The following is a 21,119-nucleotide window of genomic DNA, read 5'->3' on the forward strand; positions in this document are numbered from 1 at the left end:
AGGAAAACATCACAATCTTCAATAAAAATGCACCTAATATTGGAGTGCCCAAATTTATAAAACAATTAGTACTAGACCTCAGAAATGAGATAAATGATAACATAATAATAGGATGAGACTTCAATACTCTATTGACATCACTAGACAGGTCATCAAGACAGAAAGTCAAAAAAGAAACAATGGACTTAAAGTACACCCTACAACAAATGGATTTAACAGACATTTACCGAACATTCTACCCAACTGCAGAATATAAAGTATTTTCCTTAGCACATAGAATATTCTTCAACATAGAACATATAACAGGTCACAAAACAAGTCTCAATAAATTTAAGAAAATCAAAATTATATCAAGTATCCTCCCAGACCACAGTAAAACAAAACTGGAAATTAACTCTAAAAGAAACCCTCAAAACTATACAAATACATGGAAATTACAAAATCTGCTCTTGAATTATCTTTGGGTTAATATTGAAGTCAATATTGAAATTAAAATTTATTTGACTTGAACAATAACAGTGACAGAACTTATCAAAACCTCTTGGGTACAGCAAAAGAGGTGCTAACAGTAAAGTTTATAGCAGTAAATGCCTACATCAAAAAGTCTGAAAGAGTCCAAATAGACACCCTAAGGTTGAATCTCAAGTAACTAGAGAAACAAGAACAAACCAATTCCAAACCCAGCAGAAGAAAGAAATAACAAATATCAGAGAAGAACTAAATGAAATTGAAACAAAAACAATTCAAAAGATAAAGGAAACAAAACACCGGTTATTTGAAAAGATAAACAAAATGGATAAACTATTACTGAGATTAACCAAGAAGAGAAGAAAGGATATTCAAACTCAATCATAAATGAATCAAGAGATATTACAATCAATATCAGAGAAATACAAAACATAATTCAAGGCTACTATGAATACATTTATGTACACAAACTAGGAAATCTAGAGGAGATGGATAAATTCCTGAAAATATACAACCCAGCCAGAATAAATCACAAAGAAATAGAAACTCTGAACAGACCAATAACAAGTAACAAGATTGAAATAGTACTTTTAAAGTTGCCAATAAAAAAAGTCCAGGACCAGATGGACTCGCAGCTGAATTCTACCAGACATTCAAAGAAGAATTGGTACCAAGCTTACTATAACTATTCCAAAAGATAAAGAGGAAATCCTCCCTAATTCATTCTATGAAGCTAGTATCACCCTAATTCTAAAACCAGGAAAGGACATAACAACAGCAACTACTACAGACCAATATCCCTGATGAATATAGATGCAAAAATCCTCAAAAAAATACTAATGAACTGAATTTAGCAGCACATCCAAAGATAATACACTAGGATCAAGGGGGTTTTCTACCAGGGATGCAGGGATGGTTTACCTTACACGAGTTAATAAATATGATTCATCACATAAATGGAATCATAAACAAAAATAATATGATCATCTCAGTAGAAGCATAAAAAGGCATTTGGCAAAATCTAGCATTCCTTTATGATTAAAACTTTCAGCAAGATTGGCATAGAAGGGGCATACCTCAATAAAAGCCATCTATGAAAAACCCATAGCCAACATTATACCACATTGGAAAAAGGTAAAAACATGCCCCCTGAGAACTAGAATAAGACAAGGATGTCCACTTTTACCTTTTCTATTTGGCATAGGACTGGAAGTCCTAGCCAGAGCAATAAGACAAGATGGTGAAATAAATGGCATCAGATCAGTAACAAGAAAGTCAAACTGTCACTGTTCACAGAAGATATGATTGCAATCTAGAAAACCTTAATGACTCATCCAAAAAGCTCCTAGATCTGGTAAACGAATTCAGTAAAGTTTCAGGATACAAAATCAATGTACACAAATAAGTAGCACTGGTATACACCAAAAAAGACCAAGCTAAGAATCAAACTAAGAACTTAATTTTATTTATAACAGCTATAAAAAGAATAATAAAATACTTAGGAATATACCTAACCAAGAAAGTGAAAGATCTCTACAAGAAAAACTACAAAACACTGCTGAAAGAAATCATCGACAACACAAACAGATCAAAACACATCCCATGCTCATGAATGGGTAGAATCAATACTGTGAAAATCACCATACTTCCAAAAGCAATCTGCAGGTTCAATGTAATTCCCATGAAAGCACCATCATCATTCTTTGCAAAACTAGGAAAAAAGTCTAAAATTTGTGCATTCCCCCCTTTATACAAAAATCAACTGAAGATAGATCAAAGACTTAAATCTAGGACCTGAAACTATAAAAATTATAGAAGATTACATTGGTAAATCTCTTCTAGACTTTTGCTGAGGCAAAAACTTTATGATCAAGAACACAAAAGCTAATGCAGCAAAAATAAAAATAAGAAGATGGGACCTGAGACCTGATGAAACTAAAAAGCTTCTGCATGGCAAAAGAAATAATCAGCAGCAGAGTAAACAGACTCCCCCAGAAGGGGAGTACATATTTACAAACTATGCATTTGACAAAGGAATAATATCCAGAATCTACAAGGAACTTTAAAAAATCAGCAAGAAAGAAAACCATCAAAAAATGGGCAAAGAACATGAATAGAAAATTCTCAAAAGAAGATATAAAAATACCCAACAAATGCATTCAAAAATGCTCAACATCACTAATTATCAGGGAAATGCAAATTAAAACCACAATGAAATATCACCTTACTCCTTCAAGAATGGCCTTAATTTAAAAATCAAAAAACAATAGATGCTGGCATGGGTGTGCTGAAAAGGAAACACTTTTACACTGCTGGTGGGAGTGTATACTAGTACAACAACAATGGGGAATAGATAGGCAGTCCTTAAGGAACTAAAAATAGAACTGCCACTTGATTCAGCAGTCCCACTACTCGGTATCTACCAAGAGGAAAAGAGGTCATTATATGAAAAAGACACTTGCGCATGCATGTTTGTAACAACACAATTTGCAATTGCAAAAATATGGAAGCAGCCTGAGTGCCCATCAATCAACAATGGGTTAAAGAAAATGTGGCATATATACACCATGGAATACTACTCAGCCATAAAAAGGAATGAAGTAAGGGCATTTGCAGCAACCAGGATGGAGTTGGAGACTATTATTGTAAGTGAATTAAATCAGGAATGAAAAACTAAATATTTTATGTTCTCACTTATAAGTGGGAGTTAAGCCATGAGGATGCAAAGGCATAAGAATGAGATAGCAGACTTTAGGGACTCAGGGGGAATGCGGGTGGGGGCAGGGATAAAATACTACACATTGGGTTCAGTGTACACTGCTTGGGTGATGGATGCAACAAAATCTCAGAAATTACCACTCAAGAACTTATCCATGTAACAAAAAACAAACCACCTGCTCCCCGCAAAACTATTGAAGTTACTAAAAAAGGGGGAAAAAATGACAGCTAGTTTCTCTAACCAGTAGAGTTATAAGTATAATAATCAGATCAGAGGCAAGAGTGCGAAAAAAAGTTTGCATTAATTTTTCAGTGGTCAACCCTCAGTGGAGTAAACATTCATGTAAAAGTGGGCATAGCTTTCTAGTGAACAGCCTAACAAAAGATGGAAATTCCCAATTTTTAAGCAGTCTGACCCTAATCTGACAAAGGATGTCTTGTTAAATTAAAAGGCTAATTGCCCAGTATTTTGGAGCAGGCAAATCATTGCCACATAGAGTAACACAGTGAGACTATAGAATTAGCATTCAAAAGATCTTGACATGATTAATTTTTAAACAAAGTTCTAGACTACTCTACCACTACTCAAAGTCTCTGGGGAGTCTGATTTATATAAGAACCTATCAAGTGCTCCTCAAATTTGAGGTGAAATGGTTGCTGGAACAAAGCCTCCTTTACATCCTCACGCTAGCGAGAACTACCTCTTAAATAGCGGTGCAACACTAACCGCAATACAAGTGTTTCTGCTATAAGCGATATATACATTACTAGGAGAACATCATATCCTGCAAAATCACTCACTAGAAAGAAAAGCTACTATGAGGAAAATAGGTTTGAACTCACTACTGAAAGAAACTCCATTCGACACTGTGGAAAGCAAAAACAAAAAAAAAATTAATCAAATTATAGCACTGATTACAAATTGGTATGTTAAAGTGCTCATAAAGAACTACAGCAGCATATATAGGATTTTAACTTGAAAGAAAAATGTGAATATAGCTTGAAGGAATAGCTCTGGAAACAAGACTAAAATAAACAAAAATTTGGAAGAGACATACAATACGCACTTCCTAAACAGGACATAAGGCTATATTCAGCATAGAGGAAGATAGTAAAAAGAATGGACATTGTGTAAAGTGCAGTATTTTTCTGTGATTTGCCACATTAGGAGTGTTAATATACTGCAGTTAAGCTCCTGATACATGGTGCCACAAAAGGTTAACGATCTAGGAAAAGTTTTGCATAAACCAACATAATCTGGGCTATATGGCATGCTTTAGCCAAGAAAATATGCTGGTGGTAGGCTTTTTAACCTGCTCTTTGCCATTACAATGATTGTAGAAAAATGTCTCAACATAGAGTTACTAAAAGGAATCTGAAAGGTCAAGCCAACACGTGGAGGACAACGTCTTTGTGATGTTGCCTGACCTCAGAAAAGAATACGTGTGAGCACAGAATAAATTTTGTCTTAAGCTACTGGGATTGAGGTGTTTTTATTTGTTTGCTTGTTTTTGTTTTACCACAGCATAACCCAGACTTTTCTAACACACACACAAGTAGTTTAAAGGAAAGTTTGCAAATCTTTCCTAAGAGAGGCACTGATTAATATTTTCAGAATAGCCTTTTTCCTCTAATGTAAGAGTGCTCTATATTTTTGAAGATTTTCTACCTGTTTGTGACTTTACTGCTCCTAAATGTATTGGTCAACCACAAAACTCAGAGTCCACAATAGTGTAGATTTTGTGGCATCATGCAAAAAGAGATAATCTGTTCTCTGGAATACCACCTTTGCTAAGAGTTTGAGGAAATTGTCAAAAGTTCAAATACAGAAACCAGAATGACACCCAATTTTTACATCATCCATCATTCCCCTTTCAATAGGGGTATTGAACTAACTTACAAGGAACTACTCTTAAATTGCTCCAAGGGGTTCAAAATAAAACTCAACTAGTCCCTATTCTTTTCATGGCTCTCCTCAATTCTAAGTAAAGTTCCCATATCAGCAACTTTTTTTTCTTTTTTTCTTTTTTATCACACTTTAGGTTCTGGGGTACATGTGCAGATCATGCAGGATTGTTGCATAGGTACATACATGGCAATGTGGTTTGCTGCCTCCATCCCCCCATCACCTATATCTGGCATTTCTCCCCATGTTATTCCTCCCCAACATCCTTACCCACCACGGTACCTCACCTAGTTCCCCCCAACAGACCCCGGTGTGTGATGCTCCCCTCCCTGTGTCCATGTGTTATGCTCAATCTGAGGACCTGCGTGTAATCAGGGAAAGAGGAGGTCATATCTCAAAGTTGTTACATTAACTAATAGGGTTTCATATTATTGATACCAAAGATATGATTTACATTGAATGTTCTCATAAATTCCTGCTTTCTCCTTGCTATATAGCCACAGTTTGTTTACTATTACTCAGAGGGTAAAGGAGCTAACAGCAATTAATGCCATGTATTCATAAGGGAAGGAAATTCGATTAGACAAATTTAGCAACATATTGCTTCATTTTATAAAAAGGCCTAATTTACAAGTGCAATGGCTAACATCTGCTATGCCCACCCCCAAATAATTCAACATGCAAATGGTCTTCTGAAATATTTTCCTCAAAATCTAAAGACCTCTGCACTCAATTCAAAAAGTTTAATTTTTGCTTTTAATTTCATATGACAAACATTTACTAAAAGGCTAGTAGCTGCCAGGCACTACGTTAGACCTTGCAGATACAAAGTTAAATAAGACATTGTTTCTGTCTCTCTAGAAGTAGAAAATCTAATTGTCTTTTCTCAGCCCCTTAGCACCATTCGTCTTCAAAATAATCCCTTCAGTTTCCGTATTACCTGTGTTTGCTCTCTTCTCTTCTATCAATGTGTGTTTTAATATTGAGTTTTATAAATGTTTTATGGCCAACAGGAGCCTTGAACTCATGTACCCAAGATTGAAAGATACCTCCATTTTGTTCACTGAAGATTTGATGACTTGTACCTCCTTATTCCCTCCAGAAAGATTCAGTGAATGTTAAGAGGTGAAAGTATTCTGTGCTTTTAAATCAATCCTTCTGAGAAAGATTATACTTATTATTATCCCAACTATAAAAATAAGCCAAGAAATGTGTGGCCATGGTCGCAAAGGAAGCCAGTAGCAGATATCAAGATAAATTTCTGTTATCTCTGCTCCATAATTAACTGAGATCAAAATAATCTTACTATTCTGCTTTATGCATATGCAATTGTATTTTTTGAAATTCATAACAGCAAGAAATTAATTTTTGCTTAATGTTAACAGAAAATGTGCCCCTTTAAAAATCTTCCATTTCCATAAAAAGTTTATCCCACGAAATAATTATCCATTAAAATATTATAGTTTATTAATGATGTAAGTATGATGAATTAGTGTCTATGAATGGGGCAAATTAATAATTTACAAATAAGTACATTTTAAAATAAGTAAATAACAGGAAATGTTAACACTTTACCCTCATTTGTGTACATTTAGAAAGAAATATGTATTTGCATGTCAAAATTGGTGCAGCAGAATGTATTTTTGAATCATTCTCTTTTTTCTCCTACCAGATGGATCCTACGTTCATATTTGAATCTGGGACAGTTTAGAAACCTATCCCTTTTTTTCCATCTGACTGACATCTTTCCAGGAGGGAAGACAAATCTATATCAAGAACGGTAAGGAATCTTTCTCTCTTTCAAAACACTCTGGGGTAGGTGAACAGAGCAGTGAGGTAGAAACAAATTAGTTCAGGAGACAATATTTTAACTATGAATTCTTAAATAAAAGGAGGGGAGCTTTCTCTTTACAATATGTAGAATATTGAAAGTCATTTTCTCCTATCTTTTGATATGCTTTGTGTATGTCACTACACTACTAAATACATATTTACAAGTAGGACATCTTGCTATATATGTTTTTGGCCTCTTAAAGGTGTTTTGCCCTCTTAAAGATAAAAATAGTGAAGGTAAATACTAATGAGGAAAATAGAATATACTTTAAAATTGGGGATGGGGATTAAAATATCAGGTTAAATACATGCTACATTCATTGATAGCTAAGTAACATTTAAGATGACAGAGTTTTGTACCTGCTATTTCCAGCAGTGGCAGTGAGTTGAAGTAGAAAGTATCCTTGTATAAAGACTCAAGGACACAACCCTTCATTGTGGCTGAGTGATATCTTAATCATTTAGGTCTTGAAGGAACATCTTTTTCTAAATGAAAAAAATAATGTTCATCATTTCTCCAGTGAATGTATTATTGTTGCTCAGAAGAAATTGGCTTATTTCTGCAAAGTACTGTAAGCCTTTACTGAAACTCAACCATCATGATGCTTTCAAATTACACCTGAAATAATTGAAACTACCAGAGAAAACTAAGAAAGGGTCATTTCCTTTTAGTCTTTTTCTTGATTTAGTTAGCATTACAGTCTTTGTGAGAGGCAAAACTGATTCATTGGTTTAATTTATTTCTATTATCTTAGTGAAACAGAGAGAGAGAGTTAGAGACTAGATAATAAAAGCAAGATGAATGCACAATATACTGCAAAGTAACAAGGACACAATTGTCCCTGTTTGTCTGCTGGTCTAATACTCTTTGGCAATCTGCTTCATTTTAAATCCTAATCATGTGAATAAGACGTGTTCTAAATTGTATGCCTTTGCTGCTAAATGCTGGAAATTTCCTCCTTAAATGTCAGGTAGGAGAAAACACTTTTTCAGGTGCAGGAGAAAACAATGCTGTTCAGTCAGTGGAAAGAAACATTCAAACAATTATACACCCTACTGCTCCAAGTCATATTAAAGCAATATGTAAACTAATGCAATACTAACATGATGCTTCATAAACAGCAAAAGGCCTTGATGAACAGCTAAATTTCCAAGTTAAAGAAAATACCATATCATTGATCTGTTCTGTGAGAGTTTATTTTTAATGTATTTTTTAATTTTTTTATTTTTATGGGTACATAGCAGGTATATATATTTATGTGTTACACGAGATGTTTTGATACAGGTATACAATGTAAAACAAGTATATCATGGAGAACAGGATATCTATTTCCTCAAGTATTTATACTTTGAGTTACAAATCATCCAATTAGTCTTTAAGTTATTTTAAAATACATAATTATGTTATTATTGAATATAGTCACTCTGTTTTACAATCAAATAGTAGATCTTAATTATTATTTGCAACTATTTTCTATACCCACTAAACATCACCACCTCACCCCTAACCTCCCACACCCCTTCCCAGCCTCTGGTAACCATCCTTCTGCTCTTTATTTTCATAAATTCAATTGTTTTGACTTTTAGATCCCACAAATAAGTGAAAACATACAATGCTTGTCTTTCTCTGACTGGTTTATTTCATTTAAAAGAATGATCTCCAGTTATATGCATGTTGTTAGAATTAACTGAATCACATTCTTTTTTATAGCTGAATATAGGTACCATATTTGCTTTCTCCATTCATCTGTTTATGGACACTTAGGTTGCATCCAAATCTTAGCTGTTGTAAACAGTGCAGCAACAAACATAGGAGTGCAGATATCTCTTCAATATACCCATTTCTGTGCTTTTGTGTATATACGCAGCAGTGGAATTTCTGGATCATATAGTAGCTGAATTGTTAGTTTTTTGAGGAACCTCCAAACTGTTTTCCATGATGGTTGTACTAATTTACATTCTCACCAACAGTGTACAAGGGTTCCGTTTTCTCCACATTGTCCATAACATTTGCTGTTATGGACATATTGCCTGTCTTTTGGATCTAAATGATTTTAGCAGGGGTGAGATATCTCATTGTTTTTGCATTGCATTTCTCTTATGATTAATGCTGCTGATCACCTTTTCATATGCCTGTTTGTCATTTGTATGTCTTTCTTGGAAAATATCTATTCAAATATTTTGCAATTTTTTATTGGATTATTAAATTATTTTCTATAGAATTGTTTGTGTTCCTTATATATTCTAGTTATTAATCCCTTGTCAGATGAGTAATTTGCAATTTTCTCCAATTATGTGTGCTGTCTCTTCATTTTGTTAATTGTACCCTTTGCTGAACAGAAGCTTTTTAACCTGATGTGACCCTTTTGTCCATGTTTGCTTTGGTTGCCTGTGATAGTGGAATATTGCTCAAATAATTTTTGCCCAGACCAATGTACTGGAAATTTTGTCCAAAGTTTTCTTGTAGTAGTTTCATGATCTGAGGTTTTAGATTTTGGACTTTTTTCCATTTTGATTTGATATCTGCATATGGCAAGAGATAGGGGTCTAGTTTCATTCTTCTGCATAAAGATATCCAGTCTTCCCATCACCATTTTTTTCATCTATTTTTTTCATTTCAATAGCTTTTGGGGAACAGGTGGCTTTGGTTACATGGATAAGTTTTTAGAGGGGACTTATGAGGTTTTGGTGCAACTGTCACCTCAGCAGGGTACAGTGTACCGAATGTGTGTCTGCTGTTTCTCGCTTCAACTTCTATTTTAACTTTAGGGGTACATGTGCAGGACATGCGGGTTTGTTACATAGGTAAACATGTGTCATGATGGTTTGCTAACAATCACCTAATTGTTAAGCCCCACATCCATTAGCTATTCTTCCTAATACTCTCCCTCCCCCTACCCCCAATAACAGGCCCCAGTGCGTGTTGTTCACCTCCATGTGTCCATGTGCTCTCGTCGTTCAGTCCCCACTTATATGTGGGAACATGATGTGTTTGGCTTTCTCTTCCTGCGTTGGTTTGCTGAGGATAGTGGCTCCAGCTCCATCTATGTACCTGCAAATGACATAATCTCATTCCTTTTTGTGGTTGCATAGTATTCCATGGTGTATATGTGCTACATTTTCTTTATCCAGTCTATCATTAATGGGCATTTGGATTGATTCCATGTCTTTGCTCTTATGAATAGTGCTGCAATGAACATACACATGCATGTATCTTTATAATAGAATGATCTGTATTCCTTTGAGTATATACCCAGTAATGGGATTGCTGGGTCAAGCGGTATTTCTGGTTCTAGATCCTTGAGGAATCACAATGGCAATCTCCACACTGTCTTCCACAATGGTTGTACTAATTTGTACTCCCATCAACAGTGTAAAAGCGTTGGAGTTTCTCCACAACCTCACCAGCATCTGTTGTTTCTTGACCTTTTTTATTTTTTTACTCTAAGTTCTGGGATACATGTAGTGAATGTGCAGAACGTGCTGGTTTGTTACATAGGTATACGGGTGCCATGGTGGTTTGCTGCACCTATCAACCAATCATCTAAGGTTTTAAGCCCCTCATGAATTAGGTATTTGTTCTAAAGCTCTCCCTCTTCATGCCCCAAACCCTCCAACAGGCCCCAGTATGTGATGTTCCCCTCCCTGTGTCCATGTGTTCTCATTGTTCAACTCCCACTTATGAGTGAGAGCATGTGGTGTTTGGTTTTCTGTTCCTATTTTCGTTTGCTGAGAATGATGGCTTCCAGCTTCATCCATGTCCCTACAAAGAACATGAACTTATGCTTTTTTTGGCCGCATAGTATTCCATGGTGTATATGTGACACACTTTCTATATCTGGTCTATCATTTATGAGCATTTGGGTTGGTTCCAAGTCTTTGCTATTGCATATAGTGCTGCAATAAACATACATGTGCGTGTGTCTTTATAGTAGAATAATTTATAATTATTTGGGTATGTACCCAGTAATGAGATTGCTGGGTCAAATGGTATTTCTGGTTCTAAATCCTTGAGGAATCACCACACTGTCTTCCACAATAGTTGAACTAATTTACACTCCCACTAACAGTGTAAAAGCATTTCTATTTCTCCACAGCCTTGCCAACATCTGTTGTTTCCAGGCTTTTTAATGATAACCGTTCTAACTGGCATGAGATGGTATCTCATTGTGGTTTTGATTTGCATTTCTCTAATGACCAGTGATGATGAGCTTTCTTTGATATGTTTGTTGGCTGCATAAATGTCTTATTTTGAGAAATGTCTGTTTATGTCCTTCACCCACTTTCTGATGGGGTGGTTAGTTTTTTTCTTGTAAATTTGTTATTAGCATAAAGGGCTGCTGAATTTTGTCAAAGGTCTTCTTTGCATCTATGGAGATAATCATGTGGTTTTTGTCTTTGGTTCTGTTTATGTGGTGAATTACGTTTATAGACTTGCATATGTTGAACCAGCCTTGCATCTCTGGGATGAAGCCTACTTGATCATGATGGATAAGCTTTTTAATGTGCTCTTGCAATTGGTTTGCCAGTATTTTATCGAAGATGTTTGCATCTATGTTCATCACAGATGAACTTCATTGGCCTGAAGTTTTCTTTTTTTGTTGAGTCTCTGCCGAGTTTTGGTATCAGGATGATGTTGGTCTCATAAAATGATTTGGGAAATATACCCTCTTTTTGTATTGTTTGGAATAGTTTCAGAAGGAGTGGTACCAGCTCCTCTTTGTATGCCTGGTAGAATTCGGCTGTGAACCCATCTGGACCTGGACTGTTTTTGGTTGGTAGGCTATTAATTACTGCCTCAAATTCAGCCCTTGTTATTGGTCTATTCAGGGTTTTGACTTCGTCCTGGTTTACGCTTAGGAGGGTGCAAGTGTCCAGGAATTTATCCAGTTCTTCCAGGCTTACTGGTTTATGTGCACAGAGTTGTTTGTAGTAATCTCTGATGGTGGTTTGCATTCCTGTGGAATCTGTGGTGATGTCTCCTTTATCATTTTTTATTGCATCTATTTGATTTTTCTCTATTTTCTTTTTTCTTAATCTGGCAAGAGGTCTATTTTGTTGATCTTTTCAGAAACCAGCTCATGGATTTATTGATTTTTTGAAGGTTTTTTTGTGTCTCTATCTCCTTCAGTTCTGCTCTGATATTAGTTATTTCTTGTCTTCTGCCAGCGTTTGAGTTTTTTTATTTTGCTCCTCTAGCTCTTTTAATTTTGATGGTAGGCTGTTAATTTTAGATCTTTCCTTGCTTCCCATGTGGGCATTTATTGCTACAAATTTTCCTCTGGACACTGCTTTAAATGTGTCCCAGAGATTCTGGTATGTTGTGTCTTTGTTCTCATTGGTTTTGAAGAACATCTTTATTTCTGCCTTTATTTCATTGTTTATCCAGTCGATATTCAAGAGCCAGTTGTTCAGTTTCCATGAAGTTTTATGGTTCTAAGTTAGTTTCTGAATTCTTAGCTCTGATTTGATTGCACTGTTGTCTGAGAGACTGTTTGTCATGATTTCCATTCTTTTGCATTTGCTGAGGAGTGATTTACTTCCAATTATGTGGTCGATTCTAGAATAGGTAGGATGTGGTGCTGAGAACAATGTATATTCTCTGGATTTGGGGTGGAGAGTTCTGTAAATGTCTATTAGATTTGCTTGGTCAAGGTCTGAGTTCAAGTCCTGGATATTCTTGTTAATTTTCTGTCTCATTGTTTTGTCTAATATTGACAGTGGAGTGTTAAAGTCTCCCACTATTATTGTATGGCAGTCTAAGTCTCTTTGTAGGTCATTAAGAACTTGATTTATGTATCTAGGTGCTCCTGTATTGGGTGTGTATATATTTAGGATCATTAGCTTTTCTTGTTGCATTGATCCTTTTACCATTATGTAATGCCTTTCTTTGTCTCTTTCAATCTTTGTTGGTTTAAAATCTACTTTATCAGAAACTAGGATTGCAACTCCTGCTTTTTTTAGCTCTCCATTTGCTTGGTAAATATTCCTCCATCCCTTTATTTTGAGACAATGTGTATCCTTGCATGTGAGATGGGTTTCCTGGATACAGCACACTGATGGGTTTTGACATTTTATCCAATTTGCCGGTCTGTGTCTTTTGATTGTGGCATTTAGTCCATTTACGTTTAAGGTTCATATTGTTATATGTGAATTTGATTCTGCCATTTTGATGTTAGCTGGTTGTTTTGCCCATTAGTTGATGCAGTTTCTTCATTGTGTCGATGCTCTTTACAATTTGGTATGTTTTTGGAGTGGCTGGTACTGGTTGTTCCTTTCTATCTGTAGTGCTTCTTTCAGGAGCTCTTGTAAAGCAGGCCTGGTGGGGATGAAATCTCTGAGCATTTGCTTGTTCGTAAAATATTTTCTTTCTCCTTCACTTATGAAGCTTAGTTTGGCTGGATATGAAATTCTGGGTTGAAATTTCTTTTCTTTAAGAATGTTGAATATTGGCCCCCACTCTCGTCTGGCTTGTAGGGTTTCTGCTGAGAGATCCGCTGAGAGTCTGATGGGCTTCCCTTTGTGGGTAATCCAACCTTTCTCTCTGGCTGCCCTGCACATTTTTTCCTTCATTTCAACCCTGGTGAGTCTGACAATTATGTTCCTTGGGGCTACTCTTCTTGAGGAATATCTTTGTGGTGTTCTCTGTATTTCCTGGATTTGAATATTGTCCTGCCTTGCTAGGTTGGGGAAGTTCTCCTGGATAATATCCTGAAGAGTGTTTTCCAGCTTGGATTCATTCTCTCTGTCACATTCAAGTACATCCATCAAACGTAGATTAGGTCTTTTCACATAATCCCATATTTCTTGGAGGCTTTGTTCATTTATTTTCACTCTTTTTTCTCTATTCTTGCTTTCTCATTTTATTTCATTGAATTGATCTTCAATCTCTGATATCCTTTCTTCTGCTTAGTTGATTCGGCTATTGAAACTTATGTATGATTCATGAAGTTCTTGTGTTGTGCTTTTCCGCTCCATAAATTCATTTACATTCCTTGCTAAGCTGTTTATTCTCATTAGCATTTCATCAAACCTTTTTTCAAGGTTCTTAGTTTCTTTGCATTTTGTTAGAACATGTTCTTTTAGTTCAGAGAAATTTGTTATTACCCACCTTCTGAAGCCTGTTTCTGTCAATTCATCAGACTCATTCTCCATCCAGCCTTGTTCCCTTGCTGGTGAGGAGTTGTGATCCCTTGGAGGAGGAGATGTATTCTGGTTTTGGGTGTTTTCATCCTTTTGTGCTGGTTTCTTTCTATCTTTATGGATTTATCTACCTGTGGTCTTTGTAGTTGGTGGCTTTCAGATGGGGTCTCAGGATGTCCTTTTTGTTGATGATGAAGTTCTTTCTTTCTGTTTTTTAGTTTTCCTTCTAACAGGCCCCTCTGCTGTAGGACTGCTGGAGGTCCACTGGAGACCCTGCTTGCCTGGAGATTGCCTCCAGTGGCTACAGAACAGCAAGGGTTGCTGTCAGTTTCTTCTTCTGTTATCTTTGCGCCAGAAGGACACCCACCAGCTGTCAGCCTGAGCTCTCTGTTATGAGGTGTCTCTGGATATATGGGGGTCTGGGAGCTGCTTGAGGAGACGGTCTGTCCCTTATAGGAGCTCAACTGCTGAGCTGTGAGCTCCATTGTTCCATTAAGAACTGCTGGGCTGCTACGTTTAAGTCTGCTACAGTGGAACTCATAACTGCCTTTTTTTTCCCCAGGTGCTCTGTCCCGGGAAGGTGGGGCTTTAATTTATAAGTTCCTGTCATGCTTCTGCCTTTTTTCAGAGATGCCCTGCCAAGTGAGGAGGTAGCCTAGTCACAGTCTGCCATCAGAAGTGTTGCTGAGCTGCCCTGGAATCTATCCAGCTGCTGTGTGAACTTCCTTGCAGTTTTGTTTATAGGGGTTTAGTTAGAACTGCCTCAGTAATGGCGATCTGCCTCAGTAATGGTGGACTGTCTCTGTAATGGCAGACTGCCTCAGTAGTGGCGGACTGCCTCGGTAGTGGTGGACTGCCTTGGTAATGGTGGATGCCCTTCCCCCCACAGAGTTGGACCATCCTGGTTCCAGTTGTGCTTGCTGTGAAACTCTCAATCCAGAGCATTTCAGATTGCTGGCCTTTGTGGGGGTGGGACCAGCCAAGCCAGATCACCTGGCTCCCTGTTTCAGTCCCCTTGTTTTTTCAGTTGAATGGGTGGCTCTGTCTCCCAGGCATTCCAGTCACCAGTTGAAATGGTGCCCGAATTTGTGTGAGTTTTTATGCAGAGACCCGCTGCACCTGCTGAAACAGTTGCCCTAGAAACTCGTGGTTCTTTTTCACCTGAGAATCTCCTGGTCTGTGGGCAGCAAAATTTTGTTTGGCAATGTGATCACTCACCCTCTGTGTTTTTGCTAGGAACTGGAATCCAGAGCTGTTCCTATTTGGCCATCCTGGATCCTCCCCTTAATTTCATTATTTACCCAGGAGTCATACAGGAGCGGGTTGTTAAATTTATATGTAGTTTTGTGGTTTTGAGTCAGTTTTTTAATCTTCAGTTCTAATCTGATTGCACTGTGGTTTGAGAGACTGTTGTCATTTTTGTTTTCTTGCATTTGCAGAGGAATGTTTTATTTCTGATTATGTGATCAATTTTAGAGTAAGTGCCATGTGGCAATGAGAATAATATATTTTTTTTTGTTTTGGCCTGGAGGTTCTGTAAATATCTATCAGGTCCACTTGATCCAGAACTGAGCTCAGGTCCTGAATATCTTTGATAGTTTTCTGCCTCAGTGATCTGTCTAATATTGTCAGTGGGGTATTAAGTTCTCCCACTATTATTGTGTGGGGGTCTACATCTTTTTGTAGGTCTCTAAGAACTTGCTTTATGAATCTGGGTGCTTCTGTATTAGGTGCATATATATTTATGATAGTTAGCTTTTCTTGATGAATTGAATCCTTTACCATTATGTAATGCCCTTTTTTGTCTTTTTGTTGTTGTTGTTGGTCTTTGTTGGTATAAAGTCTGTTTTGTCAGAAATGAAGATTTCAATCCTCATTTAAAAACCAGTGGTTGAAATCCTAGTTTCTGACAAAACAGACTTTAAACTGACCAAAAAAAAAAAGACAAAAAAGGGCATTACGTAATGATAACGCCCTGACACACATAGGGTAATTCCCTATGTGTGTCTTTGGATGTGAGATGAGTCTCTTGAATACAGCAAAACAATGGTCCTTGAGCCTTTTCAGCTTTAATTAGGGCATTTAGCTCATTCATATTTGAGGATGATATTCTTACATGTGAATTTGATCCTGTCATTAACATCCTAACTGGCTACTTTTCAGACTTGTCTATGTAGTTGCTTCATAGTGTCACTGGTCTCTGTATTTCAGTGTTTTTGTGGTGGCTAGTAATGTTTTTTTCCCCCTTATTTAATATTTCCTTCATGAGCTCTTGCAAGCAGGCATGGTGGTGATGAATTCCCTCAGCATTTGCTTGTCTGAAAAGGATCTTATTTCTCCTTTGCTCATGAAGCATAGTGCAGTCAAATGTTAAATGCTGGGTTGGAAATTCTTTTTTGCAAGAATGTTGAATATTTGCCCCCAATCTCTTCTGGCTTGTAGGGGTTCCACTGAGTGGTCTGCTGTTAGTCTGATACATTTCCCTTTTGTAGGTGACATGGCCTTTCTCTCTTGCTGCCCCTAACATTTTTTCTTTCATTCTAACTTGGAGTATCTAATGATTATGTGCTTTGGCATTGATCTTCTTATGTTATATCTTACTGGAGTTCTCTGGATTTCCCGAATTTGAATGTTGGCCTATCTTGCTAGGTTAAGGAAATTCCCCTTGATGATATCCTGAAGTATGTTTTCTAACTTAGCTCCATTTTTCCCTCTCAGGTACCCAAATTAGTTGTAGGTTCAATCTTTTTAAATAATCCAATTTTTCATGGGGGTTTTGTTAATTCCTTTTCATTCCTTTTTTCTCTATTCTTGTCTGCCTGTCTTATTTCAGGAAGATAGTCTTCAAGCTCTGAGATTCTTTTCTCTGCTTTGTCTATTCTGCTGTTGATACTTGTGGTTACATTGTGAAGTTCTCATGTTGTGTTTTTTAGCTCCATTAGATCAGTTATGCTTTTACTTAAACTGGCTAATCTGGTTATCAGCTCCTGTATTGTTTTATCATGATTCTTAGCTTCTTTGCATTGGGTTAGAACATGCTCCTTTATCTCAGCAAACTTCATTATTATCTACCTTCTGAAGCGTTCTTCTGTCAATTCAGCCATCTCAGCCTCAGCCAATTTCTGTGCCCTTGCTGGACAGGTGTTGTGGTCATTTGGAGGAAAAGGGACACTCGGGAATTTTGAGTTTGCAGCATTTTTTTTGCATTGATTTTTTTCTCATCTTTGTGGCCTTATCTACCTTCAATGTTTGAAGTTGTTGACCTTTGAATGGGGTTTTTGTGGGGTCCTTTTCATTGATGTCGTTGTTGTTGTTTTCTGCGTGTTTGTTTTTGAAAATCTTAGAAGCCAGCCTGGTGTTCTGTTATATTTCATTTGAGCTGGCACTCAAATCACAAAAATGCAGTTCTTTCCACTCTTTTCTCTTTTTCCCAAAGGCAGAGGAGCCTCACCATGTAACCCCTACCACTCCAGGCTGTGAAGTGTACTGTCAGACAACCAACCAATGTTCCCTTAAGTCCCAAAGGCTCTTAAGTCATCTTGTGATAAATGCTGTTTGTCCTGGGATTCACCCTTCAGAGAATTGGGCTCCTTTCTGGCCCAGTTCAAGGCCAGAAACACCATCTAAGAGTCACGTCCTGGAATTGGGAACCCCAAAAGCCCACTTGGTGCTCTGCTCCTCTGTAGCCATGCTGTTACTTAAGGTACAGGACAAAGTCCCCTTTATTTTCTCTCTGCTTTTCTCAAGCAGAAGGAGTTTTGCCCCATAGGTACCATAGCTGATATTGTTTTGAGTCTCACCTGAAGCCAGCAAGTCTCAGAGGTTCAACCAAGACCTTTGATGTAGTTCTTTGGTATCATTGCTGGTTACTCAGTGCCCAAGGGCTCTTCAGTTAGCAGGTGATGAATGCTGATAGGAATGGGCCTTTTCCTTCAAGGTAGCAGGTTCTTTTCTGGCCCAGAAAAGATGGGCCATTTCTATGTCTAGAAATGATATCTGGGAGCTAAGGCCTGAACAGTGGCCTCATGACTCTGTCTCGTACCCTATCCTGCTTTCTTTGAGCTGGTAGCCGAAATGCAAGACAAAGTCCTCCCCGCTCTTTACTCTCCTCTCCTCTAGCAGAAGAAAGGGATCTCTTTTGGAGCCAAAAGTTGTGTAGCCTGGGGTTAGGAAAGAGGTGATGCCAGCACTCCCTTGACCCTGCTACAGCTAGTGTCTCATGTGTCTGCCCAGTCCACTGTCTCTGGGCCCAGTTCAGCCCTAGGACTCACCTAAGAGTTGCAGTCCTTATGGCCTAGACTGTCTTTCATGTTTCCTTGGAGATAGGGAGTGCTGCAGACCGCGGTGGTAAGATTTGTGGGAACTCAAGTTTGGATCCTCAAGCTGGGATGGGTGATTCTCCTCTGGCTAGGGCAACTTTAAATGCTTCCTCCATGGGCAGGCATCAGTTGAATTTGGTCTGGTTTTCCTTTCTGCTCTAACAGTGCCACACTGAGTTCAAGCCTCACAATTGCTGTGTTTTCCCTCCCCGAGTCCCCAGAAAAGCTCTCCACACCGCTGCCAGGGGTGGTAGGTGGGGTGGCACTGGTGAGTCAGGACTCTTTTTTTAATCTGTTAAGTGTCTCTTTCAGAAATATAAAGTTAAAAGCAGTGCTGTGAGTGCTCACTTGGTTTTTGGTTATCATGAAGGTGCTTTTTCTGTGTAGATGGTTGTTAACTTGGTGTTCTTGTTGAAGGGTAGGGAATGATCGATGGAGCCTTCTATACCACCATCTTTCTCTGGTTTCTCTATTCTGTGAGAGTTTAAACGTCACAACTGTTTTTGATATCCAAATATCAGTAATTTTCTTTTGCTTTGTAAACATGTGGCCACAAACCAGACATATAAAGATTAAAGCTATAATCATTTAAAACTTTTTAGATTGAACTTCTAACTTCTCTTATAAATCTGTCACCTAAAGCCTCTTTGTTACCCAGTGTGTGCTTTGAAGACCAGCAGCATCAACATCACCTATGAGTATCACAGAAACGTAAAATCTCAGTCGCATCCCATATGAACAGTATCGTAATCTGTATTTTAACAAAGTACCAAGTGATCTATGTGCTCACAAAAGTTTCATGTAACAGAAAGAACAAGCTGGGATTTAAGCCCAGCTCTGCTTCTTTGGCTTTCCTGTCTGTTTCTTCACCTACAAAGAGCAATATTCTGACACGACTACCTCAGAGTTAATATACAAATGATATTAGCGTTTATATGAAAATATTATGAAATTAAAGATATTAAGATAGCATAAAACAATATGGTGGTTGATCGTCTTAGAAAAAGTTTTAAGGGCGGAAAAGTGAAAAAGGAAAACAGATGATAAGGTAAGTAATGCAATGAATGCATACCAAAAAGTTAACCTGGATTATTGCAGTGGGCCCTAAATCCAATGACAAGTTTTCTTATAAGAATAAGGCAGAGGGTTATTACATGTAAGAGGAAAAGGCAATTTGACCAAGGAGGCAATGTTAGATGTGATGCAGCCATAAAGGAAAGTCTAGAGCCCCCAGAAGCTGGAGAAAGCAATAAATGAAATCTCCTTGAGAGCTTTCTGAGGAAGCACAGCCCTGATGACACCTTGACTTCGGACTTCTGGCATCCGAAACTGAGAAGAAAGTAAATATCTTTTGTTTAAAGCCACCAAGTTTGTGATGATTTGTTACGACAGCCCATAAAGATGGGGAAAAGGGAAGAAAAGCAACTATGTCAAAGAAGTAACCATAAACTCACATACTGTCCACTTTGCAAACAAATGGTAACTCTCTGTCCAATAGAAAGCAATAATGCTGAAGATAATAGGAACAACAACTAGTAATAACAATAAGGTTTACACACTTTATTTTTAACCTTTTTAAATGATTTTAAGATGCATTTTTTTCTTTGTATATGTCAAGAAATTGACACTGAAGTTAGTTACCTCTGCCCAATCCAAAAATTCTGCAGATAGTTAACTGGCGGAGGAGAAAACCAAACAGTGCTTAGTGACATATTTTTTTTTTTAAATCTAGCCAAGCAAACACAAGTAAACTAATCAACACGTCTCAATGTATAGTTTCCTAAGGCTGCCATTCTCAAGTTATTTCATTCCCTTGCATTATACTGTGCTTTCTCTATATTTTCTTTGCTCATGAATTCTCTCTTCTTTTCACTCCACTTACCCCCTCCTAATTCCTGTTCATGTTGTACTTTTCAGCCTAAATAAAATCTCTTCTAGGAAGCTGTTTTTGGGCCGAGCCATTGATCTCTCATCTACCACCATAACCAATCCCACCTCCCAGTTACTCGCCCACTAATGTACACAAACACGCAGAGTAGGATGCCTTTATGCTGTGTACACACTACATTAATCACGGCATATTAATAACTCTGTAGAGTGTGAACACACTGCATGCCTGACCACATATTATTAATAATTCTGTACAGTGCATGTTTACTTGCTTTCTTCCCTCAATGGACTACATCCCCATCATGAGTAGAACATAGCAGGGAAGATATTTTAGAATGAATGAATCCATGAATAACCTTTAAAAATACCAGCTACCCCTTATAAAGTGTTATCTGTCTGCCAGACACTAAGTGCTTTATGTGTATTAATGTATATCCTTACAAATGACCTGTTACATACTATCGATGCTCCCATTTTATAGATGAAAAAACTGAGGCAAAAAAAAAAAAAAAAGAAACAACTTAGGGCAAAGTAACATAGGAAGTAAATGGTAGAACCAAGTATTTGCATCCATGCACTTCCACTTCAGACTCCAGGTTCTTAACCATCATTTTAAAAACATAACAACTAACACATAATTTATCACATACCAGACATTCTTCTAACTCATCTACATATGTTGATGCATTTAATCTCCAAACATTCATTCAACAAGTGAATGACACAGGCATAACCAGCACTAATAGTACCTGCATGGCTAAAACTTGGAGCATGAAAGGAGACCTCTTCCTGCCAGACAATTGTTTATTGTGAATTGATAGGCAATACTATCAATTCATATT

This window comes from Sapajus apella, unplaced genomic scaffold (genome assembly GCF_009761245.1).
Source record: "Sapajus apella isolate SASKATOON/1434 unplaced genomic scaffold, GSC_monkey_1.0 scaffold104, whole genome shotgun sequence".
NCBI lineage: Eukaryota > Metazoa > Chordata > Mammalia > Primates > Cebidae > Sapajus > Sapajus apella.